This window comes from Canis aureus, chromosome 24 (genome assembly GCF_053574225.1).
Source record: "Canis aureus isolate CA01 chromosome 24, VMU_Caureus_v.1.0, whole genome shotgun sequence".
NCBI lineage: Eukaryota > Metazoa > Chordata > Mammalia > Carnivora > Canidae > Canis > Canis aureus.
Genome location: NC_135634.1, coordinates 35,377,355 through 35,395,012, shown reverse-complemented (window position 1 = coordinate 35,395,012; position 17,658 = coordinate 35,377,355). Strand labels below are relative to the sequence as shown.

Below are 17,658 nucleotides of genomic sequence, written 5' to 3'. Positions count from 1 at the left end.
CTTTGAGGGCCTGTGGGGAAAATGAGAACAGAAAGGATTCATCCACTAAGCGTCCTGTTTGCCCCTGCACCACTGTTTTCTTTTCTTTTCTTTTTTTTTTTTTTTAAGATTTTATCTGTTTATTCATGAGAGACACAGAGGCAGAGACATAGGCAGGGGGAAAAGCAGGCTCCCCATGAGGAGCCTGATGTGGGACTCGATCCCAGGACCCTGGGATCCTACTCCTGAGTCAAAGGCAGATGCTCAACCACTGAGCCACCCAGGTGCCCCTCTCCACTGTTTTCTCCCTTGGCCTCTTCTTGTCTCCCTAGAAACAGAGGCCCAACCCCAGAATCTCAAGCTCTGCTCCACACTGCTGACCCCAAGAGCTATATCTCTGGCACCTCGTCTCCCCTGAGGGTCAGGCCCACATCTCCAAACAGTTGTTCCACTGTCCATCACATTCAAAAATTCAAACTGCATGCCTCCTCCATACTCAGATCAGCCCCGACTGAGGACGCTGCTGTTGGCCTGGTCTCCCATGTGCCCCTGCTCTGTCTGCCCTTGAAGGGCTGGAGTGGACACTGATGAGGACTTCCCAGGCCAGCTGGGGAGGTACTCATGTCGCATCCCCTCAGAAGTGCTGGAAAAGAATCCTAGCTTGTCCTGTGCAGCAGACAGTGGGGCTTGTGCTCGCACCCATTGCAATCTGATTAGTGAATGGCTCTCCTGGAGATGCTTGAGTGGGTCACACACACCAAAGTGACCCACATGATTCCCACCAGAGTGGCTGGGAGCAGCTAAAGAAGTGGGGAAGCCACTGTCCTGGGAGAGTTGGTGGATGGCACTGGGGAAGAGGGAGAGAGACAAGAGAGGCCACAGCAGCTGAGCTTAGCGGGGTGTGAACTAAGGGCAGAAAGGAAAGGAAATTTTTAAACTTGAGTCTTTGGCCTGGAGGGACTGAGGCTGACAGAGAGAATGGGTAGCACATTTGAGGCAGGGACACAGGCCTGAGAAGGAACAGAGATAGGGTAAGGCAAAGTACATCCCGCACACGGGGCACATGGGATGCTCTGAGAACACAGCAAAGGGGGATAGGAGAAGAGGGGAACCAGCTTGAGGAGGCTTGAGTTCAAAGATGTCTTTCCAGCTGGGTGGCTCCTTTCCTTCCTCCGAAATCTCTTCCCATTCCCCAGGGCATGACAAGTCCTGGTCACCCCATCACCCCAGGGGGCTCCTGGGTGGGAGTGTGGAAGCAGTAAGACCCTTTCTGCAGCCTGAGGCAGAGACAGTGGCAGACAGAGGACTGCAGACCACCCAATGGGTCTCCCAGGGCAAGGCCTCCTCTCACCAAGGGCAGGAAAGCTTGGCGCTGGAGGAGGGCGAGCGGGGGGCCGAAGGACCAAAGGAAAGGACCCTGAAAGCATCGCCAAATAGAAGCAATGGAGGGATTTGAGAAGAAATATCCATTTTGCTTCATTAAGGAATAAAGAAAAGGCAATATTATTCTCTACTCGAAGAAATACCAAAAAGAAGACTAATGGGGTAGGAGGGGAGGGAGAAACCCCAAGAGGGGATATTGGCATTTTCAGTTGGGGTAGATGCCGGAAGCATTGTTTCTGTTGATACTGGATCATCGGTAAAATACATCTTTTTCCAAAGATAAAATACACATCAAGATGCAAGCTCTCATGATTTGACTGCGTTTCCCCTTCTTCTGCTAATTTGGAAATGTCCCAGTGAAGACAGAAAAGCTTCTTGTGCGCTGAACACATGCTACTCAAAGGCAGGAAAATGACTTTCACCCCGACATTCCAGTGCTCAGCACTTCACTCAATAAATACTTGGTGAAAGACCAAATTTGTGAAGAAAGAGGCTCCCTGACAATTACAGCTCACCTCTAGAGGAGCTGGCTAATTCCAGCATGGTATCATCCATTGATGGTAACATTAGGCAGCTGTTAAAAAGGTACAGGAAAGGAATGCTTGGGTGGCTCAGTGGTTGAGCATCTGCCTTCAGCTCAGGTAATGATCCCGGGGTCCTGGGATCAAGTCCCGCATCGGGCTCCCTGCATGGAGCCTGCTTCTCCCTCCACCCATGTCTCTGCCTCTCTCTGTGTGTCTGTAATGAATGAATAAATTAAACTTAAAAAAAAAAAGGTACAGACAAACAAGTAGCTGTAAATATATTTGGGGACAATTCAGGGAACTGTGAGTACCAACTGGGTAGAAGATGATATCAGAGAATTTCATGTCAGTTTACTTCAGGATGATGATGGTTCTGTGTTTACTTATGCTGGACAATGTCCTTTTGGAGGGCACACGTGTTGAAGTATTTCGGAGTAAGTGTCATAATATCTGTGTAGGGGCCAGAGACAGCCACTCCAAGATGGGGTGCTTCAGCATGAAGATTATTTTGAGTTAAAAGCAATCAAAAAGCAGCAGATTCAAGAAAAGCTCTTCGCCTCCCCCTCAACTGCCTAAAAAGAGTGTAGGTGGAGGACTTGCTCCGGGAACAGAGCTGTCACCACAGATCACTACGTTATGATCTGAACTAGGTGTGGCAGACAGGGAGGAACCTAGTCAGGCCTGATCCAACTCCTGTATGTCCCATTGTTTCTGGGGGCCCAGCAGACACTTGTTTGCCTGACTCTTTTTCACCTTCCTGTGAATTCAATGCCTTCCCTTTGAAGTCCCAGACCCCGACCCCTTCTTCTAAGGTGACATCTGTTCCTCATTTTATCTACCTATCTTTGGAATTCATGTCCGTGTGGATTAATATGTATATGAAATCAAATTTGATTTTTCTCTTGTTAGCGTGTCTCAAATCAATTTGACTTTTTTTTTTTTTTTTTGAGAGAGAGAGAGAGAGAGCATGCCCTCAGGTGAGGTGAGAGAGAGGCTGAGGGAGAGGGAGAATCTTAAGTAGATTCCACACCCAACACAGAGCCTGAGGGGAGGCAGGCCTTCCTGCAGGGCTTGATCTCAAGACCTTGAGATCATGACCCTGAGATCCTGACCTGAGCTGAAATCGAGAAGGACGCTTAACTGACTGAGCCACCCAGGCGCTGCATCAAGTTGATTCTCAGTCCAGCTAGAAGGACCTTGAAGATGTTGCTCCTCAACATCTACAAATTGTTTTGAAAAAAATTTGGCCAAAAAAGAGCATGAAAAATGTTAACAAATTGTTAAGTCTAGGTAATGGGAATGAGTATTTATTGGATTATTTCTTTTCAATTGTTCGATATGTTTGGGAATACATATGGTAAAAAATTTTTAAATATGATTTTAAAATATAAAATGTGTCTACTACACAACATGAGGCTAGAATCAAGAAAAAAATCTAAGATCGAGGGATCCCTGGGTGGCGCAGCGGTGTGGCGCCTGCCTTTGGCCCAGGACGCGATCCTGGAGATCCGGGATCGAATCCCATGTCGGCTCCCAGTGCATGGAGCCTGCTTCTCCCTCTGCCTGTGTCTCTGCCTCTCTCTCTCACTGTGTGCCTATCATAAATAAATAAAAATTTTAAAAAAATCTAAGATCGATAAATAAACAAAAAAATGTATAAAAAACATATAACATGGAGATAATAGAACTGAAAGGAATTGCCACTCTGCTGTTGAAATTATGGAAGATATCTTTTACTTACCTACCTGTTATGTTTTGTTATCCTTGAAAAGCATGTTTGCTTATTTGCAATAAGCAAATCACTGCCTAACTTCCTATATCCTTTATATACTGTCATGATATTTTTGCATGTATATATACCTACTTTATTAATCTTTTATGCACCAAGTTATTTAACATACCAAGTTGCAACTCTATGTTTGCTTTTATCACTGACCTATGGGATGCAATAAAGCAATTAAAACAGTTTGTACCTTAAGAAAAAAAACCTACCCATATTTATTGCTTTAGTGACATTTTACAATTGAAGGAAAAGCTAGCAAAATGTTTCCTTCTTTCTGTACTATCTTTCTTCCCTCAACATTAATTAATTTGTTTATTATTTTGGTCAATAATAATTTTTTTGTAGCGCATCTTGGTGGTTCAGTTAGATCCCAACTACTGAAGTGTTTCTGGGCTGCTTTGTAGCACGTGAGAGAGATCTCAGTACCCAGCATCACTGGACTGTCGCATCAAAATCTCTGCTTATGAAACAAAAGGAATTGAAATAGCTTTATTCCAAAGGGCCCCAGTCTTATTGTGCCTGGGATCCTTTTCATTGAACATCACATTAAGAAGCACTAAGATCAATGAGTGCCTAGGTGGCTCAGTTGGTTAAATTTTTGCCTTCAGCTCAGGTTGTGATCCCAGGGTCCTGGAATTGGGTCCCATATCAGGCTTTCCCCAGGGAGCCTGCTTCTCCCTCTGCCTATGTCTCTGTCTCACTTCCTGTGTCTCTCATGAATAAATCAATAAAATCTTAAAATAAAATAAAATAAAATAAATACTCTTTATACCAACTCTGGGCTCTGAGTGGGTCCTCACATATACCATCTGATTGTTTGTCAGAAATGTACTAATTTATACTTCCATCAAGCAGAGGGAGTTGAGTATCATCATTTCAAAAAATTCTTACTGATTCAACAGATTAAAAATTGATCTAATTTTCACTTTTTAAAAATAACCGAGGTTAAGCCTTTTAAAAAAGTTTCCATATTTATTGCCTTTTAAAAAATGAATTATATTTGCATGTTCTTTGCCTATTTTATTTGCTAATGCAACTTACTGGTAAATTAAAATCCTTCAGGTTTTATATGTTTAATTGTTACATTAGAATATTTATTAGGGGGATCCCTGGGTGGCTAGTGGTTTAGCACCTGCCTTCAGCCAACGGCGTGATCCTGGAGTCCCGGAATCGAGTCCCGATTGGACTCCTTGCATGGAGCCTGCTTCTCCCTCTGCCTGTGTTTCTGCCTCTCTCTCTCTCTCTCTCTCTCTCTCTCTGTGTCTCTCATGAATAAATAAATAAATAAAATCTTAAAAAAAAAGAATATTTATGAGGACAGTGAAAAAAATGTGTATTTATCTTACCAGTGTGAAGAGAAATGAGAATTCATTTAATCGTCAAATTCCTTAATAATTCTGAAAAACAGAAGGGTCAGTTCATTTCATGGGGACAATTTTGATTGTTATCCTAGCTATCTTCAAAGTGAAAGTCTGAACTAATGTCCAATACCAAGTTTTTTTAAAAAACAAACTCTGTGGATATTTAAACTTAGAGCTCCAAATTCCAAGGAATCCAATCTTCTAACAGCTTCATGTGACATCCCAAATACTTTCAAAATCCCAAATTACAACTTTGTGTTTCTACTTGATTGCACGAAATGCATCTCATCCCGTAGCTATGACCCCAAAACAACACCTAACATTCGTTCAAGTCTCCCTTTTTAAACTTTCCCTTTTAGCCATAGATAATACAAAGAAAACACTAAATTGCTCTAAGCTGCTCCTTCTTTCATGTCATACTTTATCTACAGAGATTTAAGCAAAAAAAAAATTTGTCCACAACTTTTTCGATTTTAAACTGCCTACTGGTTTTCCTCTGAGATTTACAAATGTATTTATTCAGAACTCAACTGCAGTATATATAAAAGGACTGCTTGTGAGAATGTATTTTTTCCTTCCGATCTCATTTCCTATTGTAAAAGCCAGTTGTCAGTGCCTGGCACGGTGCCTGCCATAACTAGTTCAATAAATGATGACTGGAGCTGATTTGAGCACTGATAAAAGCGAACCATTTTTTAAACTCTGCTTGTGCTGACAGAAAGAAAGAAAGAAAGAAAGAAAGAAAGAAAGAAAGAAAAAGAAAGAAAGAAAGAAAAAGAAAGAAAGATCTCATTCCCCAGGGGGAGCCTCCGGAGCTGCAGTGACCTCCCCACCCCCACCCTCTTTGCTTCCATGCAGCCTGGAGATGCTCTCACTAGGGCAGGCCCTTCGAGATTGAGATTGTTCTGAGTAGGCTGGTTTTGAGAGCTGAGTCTTTTGCCAACCAAATTTCATTTGAATTAGCCGCTGTCCCTGCCAGGAATTCACCGCTGGAGCTGGTGCAGGCTACTCCTGGGGAAGGGGCAGGAAGGGGGGAAGGAGAGAGAGGGTCAATAGGGACAAAAGTTAGGTACCATCTGTGTAGCCCTGGTCTCCTCCTACCTGCCTCTGAAGCAGCTCTCCTCTGCTCTCCAGGGGTTGCAGAATGAGCAGTAGGCATACTCTGGCTGGCATGCTCTTACAGGAAAGTGCCAGGTTCTCCAGAGGAGTTTATGGCCTAAGCTTGGCCCTGAGCCCTGTCAGCTGAGCTCCAGCTGCAGCAGCACCACGCTCCCCCCAGGCAGCCCAAGATCTGGACCATGTCGGGCTCAGGTACAGCTGGCCCTGCTGCACGCTCTCCCCACCTCACTCCTGTCCCCTGGACTCTCAAAGGCCCCAGTCTCTACATGGTGATGTCTGTCATTGGAGAGGCTAAGCACTGGAGCCCACGTAGGCATTTGTGCAGCAGAACCAGAAAAGAGAAGACTTTCATTACTCCCAAGGTTCTCAGCCTCTGTCCTCTCATCATTTCACCTAACTCAGGTGCAGGAAAACTTAGAGGCTACTGGTCTGGGGCTCCTACCTCTGCTTCCATCATGCAGGCCAAGGGAGGCCATGGGCAAGATGGCAATGCCTGTTTTGGAACCTCTCCCCAGCCTCCTGGCCTTTCTACCTGTTGGTGGAAGGCTCTGCTCCAGTATCTCCTTTCCAGCTGCCCACTGCCCCTTCCCGCACTCCCTCATTCTCAAGTTTTTTTGATGTACCAGCGTGAAACTACCTCACAAATTAGACTTTCGATTTTATAAAAACTCCAATCCATTGGTACAGGCAGCATATTTCTTATGGATAGTGAGTCATCTTCTGGTCTTGGTTTAGAAATAGTGAGTACCATGATTAGCTCTTTGGATTAGCTGGGTTAATTAGCTCTCCTTGTGGTATGTAGACACCACATAGACATGTTTGTACCAATGTGCAGACCACTTTTATACCAAGCCAGTGAAATAGAGTTCAGACAGTTTCTCTAGAAAGGGCTGAAACTCTGAGATTGATAATTTTGCCATAATAAGGCATAAGTAAAATGTGGGGGGGGGAAATACTTGGTTTGGGCTATATTGATCATAACCTATATTTTTATTTTCTACCTTAAGGAAAAAAAGTAGTATCTTAGTAAATATTGGTAGAGACATGACTTATATATCATTTAAATAATTCATTTTCAAGACGCTTGAGTGTCTCAGTGGTTGAGCCTTTGGCTCAGGGCATGATCCCAGAGTGCTTGGATCAAGTCCCACATCCAGCTCCCTGCATGGAACCTGCTTCTCCCTCTGCCTATGTCTCTGCCTCTCTCTTTCAGTGTCTCTCATGAATACATAAATAAAACCTTTAAAAAATAATAAATAACTTATCTCACAATTTTTTTTTCTGGAATTTGAGTGGGCCCATTTGGAATTTTGTTGGGTTGTTAAGGCCCCCCTCATGATATGCTTATTCGGCGGTTATACATGAGTCTCTTCCTGACCAAAGATACACCTGAAGAATTTGCATGGGCAGGGTGATGGCCATGATCTTCAGTAGAGAACTCTGCTCCTGAATAACCAGTTTGAGTGTTTGGGAGGCACATGGAACAATTTCAGAGTAGTGTGAAACACACACTCGTTTTTCTTTCTTTTCTACCTCTAAATGTTCTACTATGAACCTATAAAATCAGAGAAAAAGACATAAAAAAGAATATAGTGCTATATGCATGATATTATATACCAGTTATGTATTTTAGACATCTATATTGATTTGGTAGTAAAAATTTTAGTTGTTCTTAATTTTTCATATTTTCTGTAATTATCAATATTTATTAATGAACTTTTCTTCATTATAGAACCAGAGAAATAGTTTTATAATAAAGTACTAGGGCTTTTTTCTTAGCCAGAACCCCAATTAATAAATATCAATTACAGACAAAGACATAAACAGGAAAGGCAAGTTTCACATTTTGGAGAAAAAATATAGAAAACTATATTTATCTCCTCAGAATAAGAAGGGTTTCTTAAACCACAAAATATACTATCCGTGAAAGAAAACTTGATAAATCAAACTGCAATATAGTTAAGAATGCATGTTCATCGAAAGCCACCATAAAGAAAGTCATATAACAAGCCACTTTCCTGGAGAAAATATCTCTCACACATTGAGCTGAAAAGTTAGAAATTCTTTTGTATATTAAAATACATTAATATTTTAAAATATATAATATTATATAATATATAAATTTAATATTAATTAAATATTGTAATATTTATAACATCTATTATATGTAATATTTTTCACATAACTGAAAAATATTCGTTCCAGAATATATAAATAATTCATACAAATCGCTGATGATAAGAAAATGATGGTGTCCAGAAAATGGGCAAAGGACATGAACAGGCACTTTGAAGAAAAAGAAAAACAAATGTACCAAAACGTATGAAGATACCCACTTGACCTTGTTAGTAATCAGAGAAACACAGAATGTTGCTGCTGAGATGCCATTATGCACCCAGCAGAGAAGTGGATGTTTAAATCTGAAAAATCAGGTGGAGATGAGAATCAAGAGCAGTTGGAACCCTTCTACGCTGTGGGTGTTCTAGCCACTTCGGAAAACACTTCAGTACAATCTTGTCAACTTGAGAGCAAGCACTCACCCCATAACCCAACAATTCCATTTACCCAATGACAAATGTTTGAGCATGTGCACTTGGACAAGCACAAGAATATTCAAAGGAGCAATTTTCATAATAGCCAAAGACTGGACAGCAGATAATATGTTGTTGCCCTGGGAATTACACTGCCCTGCAAATGAAGGCACTGCGGCTACACACAACAGGTTGCCAGATCTTAGTAACATAAAGCCTAGAAAAGACAAATCCAACAAGATGATGCACACACAGTGTAATATCATTTCTCAAAGCTTAAAAATGAGCAAACCTGAACAGTATGTGATTCAGAGATGCCCACACCGTAGGATAGAAAATATTCCAAATCTTCAGGGAAATGACAAATGCCAGATGCAGAGTAGGGGTCCCTGTGTTGAGAGGTGAGGGGTGGGAACGAAGAGTCACACTCCCGTGGTCTCAACGTTGCAATGTGCTGGTTGTGTTACGCTTTTTACATCGAGTAAGGGGTTCACACTTGTGTGGGTCTTTTTGTGTGTGTGTGTGTGGGGGGTCTTTATTATGTTTTATGACTTGGATGTGTGTCATATTTTACTGTGCCATATATTGTATCACTTAAAAATATTGAAGACTACAGAAGGAAATATATAGGATATCCTAAACCTTTAAGTGGAATTCCTTTGATTTGAGCTCAGTTTGACTCGGGATTCCAAACCCTTTATTTTATTTTTAAAGATTTTATTCATTTATTCACAGAGAGAAGCAGAAACATTGGCAGAGGGAGAAGCAGGCTCCTCATGGGGACCCCGATGCAGGGCTCAATCCCAGGACCCTGGGATCACCACCTGAGCTGAAGGCAGACACTCAACCACTGAGTTACCCAGGTGCCCTGGATTCCAAACTCTTAAACCTATCTGATCATGATGTATTATCTTATTAACAGTGCTTTTAACTTGAAAAAAAAATCCTGATTGTAATCATTGGCATGCGTATCAAGGCACAGATTCATTTCCTTAACCCTACCTACCCTTTACTTCTCTACATCTTCCCAAATGATCATGGTCCCCCCAGTGTGGCTAAGAAGGAGAAGGTGAGGAGTGCCCAAAGTGTGCTTCTCTAGCGCCCCCTACAGACCAGATTTACCTTAGCAGTGATTAGGGCGACCACCAGATCCCAGGTGAGGGGCAATATCTTCACTGACAGGCCAACTCCCCCAAAACTGGCTCATGGTTCCGTTCACTGCAGCCATTCTTTGGGGCTAGACAATGGGGTGAGGACTTTGTTTCCTGAATACACTGAGGATGTCCCCCAACCCTCCTCCCATGCATGAACCTACAGGGGTCAGCTGATCAGTCTGGCATAGAGCTCTCTACTTAGCAGAGGAGCTGGAAGGGGCAGGGTGGGACTGTGAATCCTTGGGCCTTGGGCAGCTGGGGAAGATAAGAGGTGGAGAACAGTCTGGGGAGAAAATGGGAAAAGCAACCAGCTTCTGGAGGAGTGAAGACAGCACACGGACCCAGGGCTCCACTATGTGCTACCAAAGTATGCACCAGGGTCCCAGGGGAGGTAAGTGCTTTGAAGGCCATGGGGAGCCTCTGCCTTCTCAGCTGAGGCATCTGATGGGGACAAGTCGGCGTGATGGCAGGATGAATTCCAGCCCAGTGCAGGGTCATGTCAAGTCCCCCTTCCCCTCTCCACAATCCCAGGCAGCACCAGTCCCTCATAGCACATGCAAAATGCAGAAATAACAGAGCCCAGGCCATTGTGAGGGATATGTAAGCTCCATCAACTGAGTACAAGGCCATTGTTCTTAGCATTCAAAATGAGGGACTAGCAAACCTTTAACACTCACAAAAGGGTAAACTGAGGTCCAGAAATCCATTCCAAGAAGCACAATATATGTAGGTTTTGAACTCAGTTGCTCAACCTTCTTGAGTATCCTGGCTGGCCAGGACTACAGGCTAATAGCTTTCACGTTGTTTTCTACCTGAGTGCAAATGAGCAGAAGCAGGAAGAAAGGCTTCCTGTCCAGCAACACCCCCCCAACTCCCATCTTGCTTCTCCAGCCTTGCTTCCCTCTATATAGCCTCCAGCTCGGGTTGCCAAAATTAATCACCGGTGGGGTTGAAGCAACAGCCCTGTTCCCTGGCTCCAGGCCAGGCTCCCAGGATGTGCGTCAGAAAGAGCCAGTGAGTGAAATTCCAAAGCAATGTGAGTCACCAGGGAGGAGGAGAGGCCAGGACAGAAGTCAGAATGAGAGCCTCAAGGCAGACCAAAAAAAGGCCCTGAGGGGGTCAGGGGCTGGGCCCAGATAACATGAATGCTCACCTGTACAAAGTTGGGAGGGGGGCCTCCTGGCCAAGTGGCTTATCTCTGGGCTCTGCACAGACCTGGATTGGGAGGGAAGTGACCAGGAGGCCAGCCTACTAGTCCCACCCCTGGATACAGTAACCATGACCCTTACCTGGCTCCCCATAGGCTGGGCTTTGGATCCCAGCCCTTAAAATCCGAGTATTGTTTCCACAAGCATTCCCTCCCCCCTGGCCCAGCCCAGGACATTGCTTACGGACAGGGAACGGTGATAGGCCAGCTGGGCCCCAGAGGAAAGGCAGCAGGTAAGTCCACAATCTGTGCCCTGCCATCCCAAGACCACCCCTGGACCCTTCTTCTGTGCCCGGGGTAAAGAGAGGAGCTCCAGCTCTGGCTGCTTCACCTGTCCTCACCAGGTTCCTTCCAGAACTCAGTACAACGAGCAGGTCTCAGAATGTGATCTCCGAAAGAGACAGATGTGAAGGCAGGGGGAAGGTGGGCTAAAAAATCAATCAGGTGTCTTACCCATCAGGGTGCAGCAGCCTGTTGACTCTGGACCAGTGACCCAAGGCAGCAGAGCCCAAGGCAGAAAGTGTGTGTGTGTGTGTGTGTGTGTGTGTGTGTGTGTGTGTGTGTGAAGGGGTTACAGTTCCACATACAGTGGGAGTCTCCAGGGGCAGTGTCTACAGGAGCCAGGGCAGGCCTCCATTCCACTCTCCTTGGAACCAAGCCAGGAGGGAAGGGGAAGCAGGGGTCTCTCCTCCTCCAACAGCCCTTCTCATCCTACTCAATCAAAGTGGCCTGTGGCCAGGATGGGGCACTGCAACCACCTGTGTTTCTGGGGCCCCCTCAGCCCTTACACCCTTCTCCAGCCTGGGTGGCTCCTGCCAGTACCAGGGATGCCTCTGCTCTGCTGGGTTTCTTGCACCTGGCTTTTCCTCACCGCTCACCTCAAGACCCTGTGCAGCCTCTGGATATCCTTCCCCAGTCCTGGAGCTGCTGGATCCTCCTGGCAGTAGGATCCATTTCTCCGAAAAGAAATTTTTTTTTTTTCTCCGAAAAGAAATTGAACAGCATCCCTAACTCTAATCCTCACCCTCTCTTGGGCCCCTCACCCCACCCCACTCAATCTGACTCCTCTCTCTAGGCACACCTGGCCCAGAACACAGGGCAGCCAAGAACCCCCACCCCCACCCCACCACCCCAGCCGGCCTCCTGGCAAAGCAGTCGCTGAGTGAGAGAGCTCCTTTTGCTTTAGGAAGGGACGAGACTTAGACTTGAGGCTTCCTGGGGCCTGAGGATGCCCTGGTAGGTAACTCAGACAGGGAGCCGATGCAGAGAGCTGGGTGGCCATGGGCCCTAGCCAAGGTGAAGGCCACTGCGCAGGAAGTCAGACCCACTGAGGGGCTGTGTGAAGTGACTGTTTAAGGCTCCAGCTGCCCCTGTTTATAGGTGACCTTGGCTCCGGGCTCTAAATTCTGTGTCCTCCTTGTGTCTCCACTTCTAGGGCATATTTATCTCCAGCAGTTAAGACCTGTCAGCTTCTCTGATATATATATATATAGGAATATATGGAATATATATATATATTGCATCAACTGAGTTAAAAGCCCATACCTGGAGGCATGAAAACATTTCCACATTCTTGACTTCCTCTGGGACTGGGGTTGCAGGGTGAGTGGGGGCCCGGGAGGGCTCTGAGGCAAGCTGATCCATTCTCAGCGACCCTCCCTGATGGCAGAAAACATGTCACAAGATAACCTCACACAGTCAGGATTTCAAAACCGGTGGGGATCATCCACCAGAACCACCCGGTCTCACGCAAGAGTAAACTGAAGCCCACAGAGATCAAGTCTGGGGAAAGGACCCCAGCACCAGGCCCCACATGGCCTCAAACTCCCTGTGTGACTTGGCACATGCTGTGTTCAGCTCTAGCTCAGTTTGCTCAGATAAAGATAGTCATTTTCATATGAATTAAGAACAACACGTTAATGCTCTAAAATGAGGGCACGAGGTTGGAGGGGGCTCCGGGGCTGTGCCATCTCCCCTGGGAGGCTCTGGGCCTGCCTGCATTGTGACAGTAGCGAGTCGCGTGGCTTCCTGAAGTTTCGGCTTCCCCATCTACCAAGTAGGGATAATCGTACCTCCTCAGAGGATTGTTTTGAAGCGTAAATGAAGGAGTACAGTTAGCCCAGTACTGGGCATAGAACAGACTTGTGATAAATGATGATGATTATGATTAAGCTTAAGCTTCTTGGTGATCAGATGGCATCATCATTTTATAATCATCACCATCTCTAGCAGTGTCTGGCACTGGTAGGAGTTTAGCATGCATGTGATATGCAAAACAAGATAAATGAATAAAAGAGCAAACAAGCCTCATTTTTCTCAGTCTTAGGGTAAGTAAGTGATGTGACTGGGGTTGCAAGGACAGGTCACATACCTTTGGCCTGGCTTGGTTATTAGGGGCCCAGGCCACATCTGCCTCCAGCAGGGCCACGGGACAGGTCCCAGAGAGGTTCAGCGTGGTCAGCACTCCGAGTCCCCTAGCACCAGGGCTCTGCAGTCTCAGCTCCGCATGGATAAGATAGTGGTGGGAGCTGCTATAAGCCAAGGTCTGCTGAAGCCACATTGCCTCCCCAAGGCTTTCCTGTTGGGTGTGGAGATGGGTCTCCTCTTGGGGCTACTTCCAGCCCCAGGATTCCACCCCCAGCTCAAGCTTCCAGACAGCTCTCAGCATGGGGCCCCTAGGAGAAAGATGAGGATGGGTTGGGGGAAAGGTAGGGTGAGCAGGAGTGAGCCCCAAGCTACCAGACAAAGCTGAGGCATGCATTCAATGGCCTTTGAGGTGCCCAGACTGTGTTTCCAAGGGGCAGCATAACAGCACCCTGCCACCCCTGCCACTCTGTCCGGGGACCAGGGCCACAAGCTATGTCTCTAAAGGACCCACATGGGCAGCCCAGGTGGCTCAGCAGTTTAGCGCCGCCTTCAGCCCAGGGCGTGATCCTGGAGACCCGGGATTGAGTCCGGCGTCGGGCTCCCTTCATGGAGCCTGCTTCTCCCTCTGCCTGTGTCTCTGCCTCTCTCTCACTCTCTCTCTTTCTCATAAATAAATAAATAATTTTTAAAATCTTAAAAAAATAAATAAATAAAGGACCTACATGTTCTGGAGGAAGCTTCCAAACCTGAGCACCTGCTCCTACTCTCTGTCTCTGTGTCAGTCCCTACACCCCACCTCACTTTGTGCCTTGCCCTGGGGGTCCAAAACTCTGGGAATGGTCACACCCTGCAGAGCAATGCTTTGGCTGAGACCCGGGGCCTGGACTCTGCACGCTGCACCCTGACCCTGAGAGCAGCTGCAGTTTCCCAGGGTAGCTGGCTACTGACTCTGGCTGCTTGGAGCCTGAGAGAGGACTTCCAGGTCCAGAGAGGTCCAGAGACAATGCAGTTGCCCTGTTGGTCCCTCACCACTCCAGGAAAGTTCTGCCCAGCATTCCCCAGCTGTCTGCTCTGGAGGACCATCCAGGGTTGAATAATGCCCACGACGGTCCCTAGTTGTCCTGCTTGTTCGCCAACCAACCGTCCTCCTCTCTTTGACCAAACCAGAGCCAGGTGCAGATGTTTTTTCTAGAAATTTCTGCCCAGGAGGTGGGGAAAGGGAGAGGGAAGAATAGGAGTGGGGGCAAAGGAAAGGGAGAACAAGAGGGAAGAAGGAAAGAAGAGAAGAAAAAGGGGCCTTCATGGGGGCTGGAGCAGATCCTTGATGGATCCCAGACTTTGTGGAGGATGTGGAGCTTTAGAAGTTGGGGGATTCTCTTCCTCTGGTTATAAAAAGTCAGGGCCAGAGGCTCCTTAGATGTCTTCCAGGTCAACTCCCTAATTTTGCTGAGAACCCTGAGGGGATGGGAACCCCCTTCCAGAGTCCACTCCAGCGACTTTTACACCCTTCCTTCCTCATGTTGTTGGAGCCCAAGTACCAAGATGGCTCCAGGACTCAGGCAAAGGGTGCAGAGGGCGGTGCTCTGCAGGCTCTGGCCTGGAGCCCTGCAAGGGGAACCCAGAGTGCAGGTGAGGGCCAGCTCCCTTCCTGGGAAGCCGCACACAATCCTTTCATCTGCGTCAAAAGCAGCTACAGCCCCAGATTCAGGTCTGGTTACTGACAGGCAGCAATGCCCAAGGCAGGGTCCAGATTCAGGCTAAGCTGACCTTGACAGGAACACTGAGCCCTCCAAGGGTTTACTAAACAAACTCTGTCTTCTTCTCAGAAAGATTCTCTGTTCCATGCCATGCATTCCTTTATCTGGAAGCGGTAAACAATAACACACACTCGCAGTGGACCATCTCTGAGGGCCAACAAAAATCTTTCCCATCCCTAACGTGGATTATTATCCCTGTGAGCTCCAGCAATACCAGCGCCCAAGGGAGAGGTGGGTCAGAAGTAAGGAGACTGGGGGGCCCCTGGACACACATCTCCACTGGCCTCCCCCCCAGCCCCCTCCCTGCCCCCCTCTAGAACACCGCAGCCACATGGAAACCCATGGGGAACAGTTGGGGCTTTTTATAATCTTTATTTGTTAACAGTTCAGGCTATTTTTTTTCCATGCTTGCAAGAGATGCCAATGCCTCATGAAAAAGTTGTGAAAAAAAACAAGTCTATTTTGGGGTGATCAGCCTCCTCAGAGCTTCTCACTTGCAGCTCTGCAGGGCTCCAGGAACAAGCCTGTCCTCTCTCGGAAGGTCTGGAGCCTGCTTGAAGTGAAGGATCTTGGTCCTTGAACGCGCTGGCTAGGGGAGTGCATTTTTGCCCACTCCCCTTCGTAACTTTTCTGTCTACGAAGTGCAGCAGAAGTAACACCATGTCGCTTCTTTCTGCTGGAGGCCTGCCTAGTGGTTTCTAGCGTAGTGTCCTGAGAAATAACATCCCAGGAGCCTTGGGGTGGCTCTTGCATTTCCCCTGTGGTATTAGTGGTGGTGGTGCTTGCAGCTCTTAAAGAGAGAAGCCAACCGGTGCCCCAGTCTCTCCTCTAAGCAAAGAGCTGCTTCAGAGCTACAGATCCACTGCTTGGAGGCTTCAGCCAGCTGTGGCTCCCTAGGAGGCAGGGCCAGAGTGGAGGGGCTTGGGTGAGTGGGCAGAGGGGTCTGCACGCTCAGATCTCTGCCAGCTGGGGCCGGCTGCAGCCTGGCCAGGCCAGACTGGGAGTGGATTCTTCAGCTCCTGCTTTGAGCAGCGCCTCCAGCCCCACAGTGTGGTGGAGGGGAGGCTGCAAGGGGCCAGTTGGGCTTTGAAAATCCCAGGCAGAAATTTTGTTTGTGTTCCTTTCATTGCCTCACCTGCTTGTTCATTTTCTCCAGGGAACCCCTGGGCACCAGGGCCAAGGTGGGCATGGGATTTTCCAACCCTGGTAGGTGAGACTGCCAGACTTCTACACCCTCTGTGCTGCCTGCTGGCCACAGGCAGTGTAGGCAGCTGAGGCACAAATGGGAGATAGGTCCCCCTTCGAACAGGGATACTGAGCACAAATCCATGAGGGGGGAGAGGGCAGAAATGAAGGAGGAGTTAGAGGGAACACACAGTCTCTGATCTCAGCCCTGGAAGGGGCCAAGAGAGGATCATCTAGCGCTCCCCACCCCGCCCCCCGCCATCTTCAGGCAAGTAATATTATTATCCCAACAGAAGACCAGAGAGGTTAGGTTCCTTGCCCAAAGTCACACAGCCAGTTCCTGGCAGAGGGGAAACTAGAGCCGAAGCTGGCACCAGTTACTGCAGTGGTTGCTCTTCTGCTTTAGTTTCTTTTTACTCAGGGCTCTTGGGGCTCCTACTGTCTACAACCCTACCCACATTGGGCTTGGGGGACTTCTTTTTTTTTAATATTTTATTTATTTATGATAGAGAGAGAGAGAGAGAGGCAGAGACACAGGCAGAGGGAGAAGGAGGCTCCATGCACCGGGATCCCGACGTGGGATTCGATCCCGGGTCTCCAGGATCGCGCTCTGGGCCAAAGGCAGGTGCCAAACCGCTGCGCCACCCAGGGATCCTGGGGGACTTCTTACCTTAGCTTTCTTCTGCTTTGTGGTCCCCTGTCCCTGGAGGGTTGTCACAGAGATGCCCCTCTATGACCCTTTAACGACACAGTACCAGCTACTTCCAGAGGTATCCAGCTGGCTTCGCTGAGCCCTTCCTTAATCATTCCCTATCTCTCCTCAAATTCCAGAATTTTCTTTTTTTATTATTTTTTTTAAGATTATTTATTTATTTATTCATGAGAGACACAGAGAGAGGCAGAGACATAGGCAGAGAGAGAAGCAGGCTCCCTGTGGAGAACCCGATGCGGGACTTGATTCCAGAACCCTGGGATCACAACCTGAGCCAAAGCCAGATACTCAACCACTGAGCCACCCAGGTATCCCCCAGAATTTTCTTTGGCTGAACCTGTTGCAAGATTGTGACTGACCATTTAAGGAAGCTGAAGGTGGAGATCTCTGCCTCTCTTACTATGTTTCTGATCCCTCCCCACTTTGTCCCCCAAATACTTCCTTCTTCCATTCTCAGCCTTGGTGGCCATCAGCTGATATTCTGCTGAGCCTAATTTGGGTCAGGAGCTTCTTCAGTGAAAAGGATGGCTGATAAAATATAGGCCTTCCATGCTAGGAGCCCATAATAAATATCAGTGTTGGATAAACTGACCCGA

At 47.1% G+C, this 17,658-nt stretch overlaps 2 protein-coding genes and 1 long non-coding RNA gene across 5 annotated transcripts in view; 2 read left to right on the top strand and 1 right to left on the bottom strand.

Moving 5' to 3' along the window:
• Positions 1-9,637, top strand: part of LOC144296043 (uncharacterized) — a 34,411-nt gene extending 24,774 nt beyond the window's left edge. Inside the window, exon 3 of the long non-coding RNA XR_013363177.1 lies at positions 9,416-9,637. This is a non-coding gene — a long non-coding RNA (uncharacterized LOC144296043). The remainder of the gene's footprint in view (positions 1-9,415) is intronic.
• Positions 1-11,100, bottom strand: part of PEBP4 (phosphatidylethanolamine binding protein 4) — a 247,070-nt gene extending 235,970 nt beyond the window's left edge. The window contains exon 1 of one of the 2 annotated variants that reach the window (XM_077868849.1): positions 10,988-11,100. The gene's annotated coding sequence lies outside the window, so the exon portion shown is untranslated. Of the gene's footprint in view, positions 1-6,131; positions 6,153-10,987 lie in introns of those variants that run through there. The other variant, XM_077868846.1, reaches the window with a different exon arrangement.
• Positions 11,101-11,207: 107 nt separating this feature from the next.
• The window catches only part of RHOBTB2 (Rho related BTB domain containing 2), a 29,655-nt gene continuing 23,204 nt past the window's right edge, over positions 11,208-17,658 (top strand). The window contains exon 1 of one of the 2 annotated variants that reach the window (XM_077868837.1): positions 11,208-11,274. The gene's annotated coding sequence lies outside the window, so the exon portion shown is untranslated. The remainder of the gene's footprint in view (positions 11,275-17,658) is intronic. The other variant, XM_077868839.1, reaches the window with a different exon arrangement.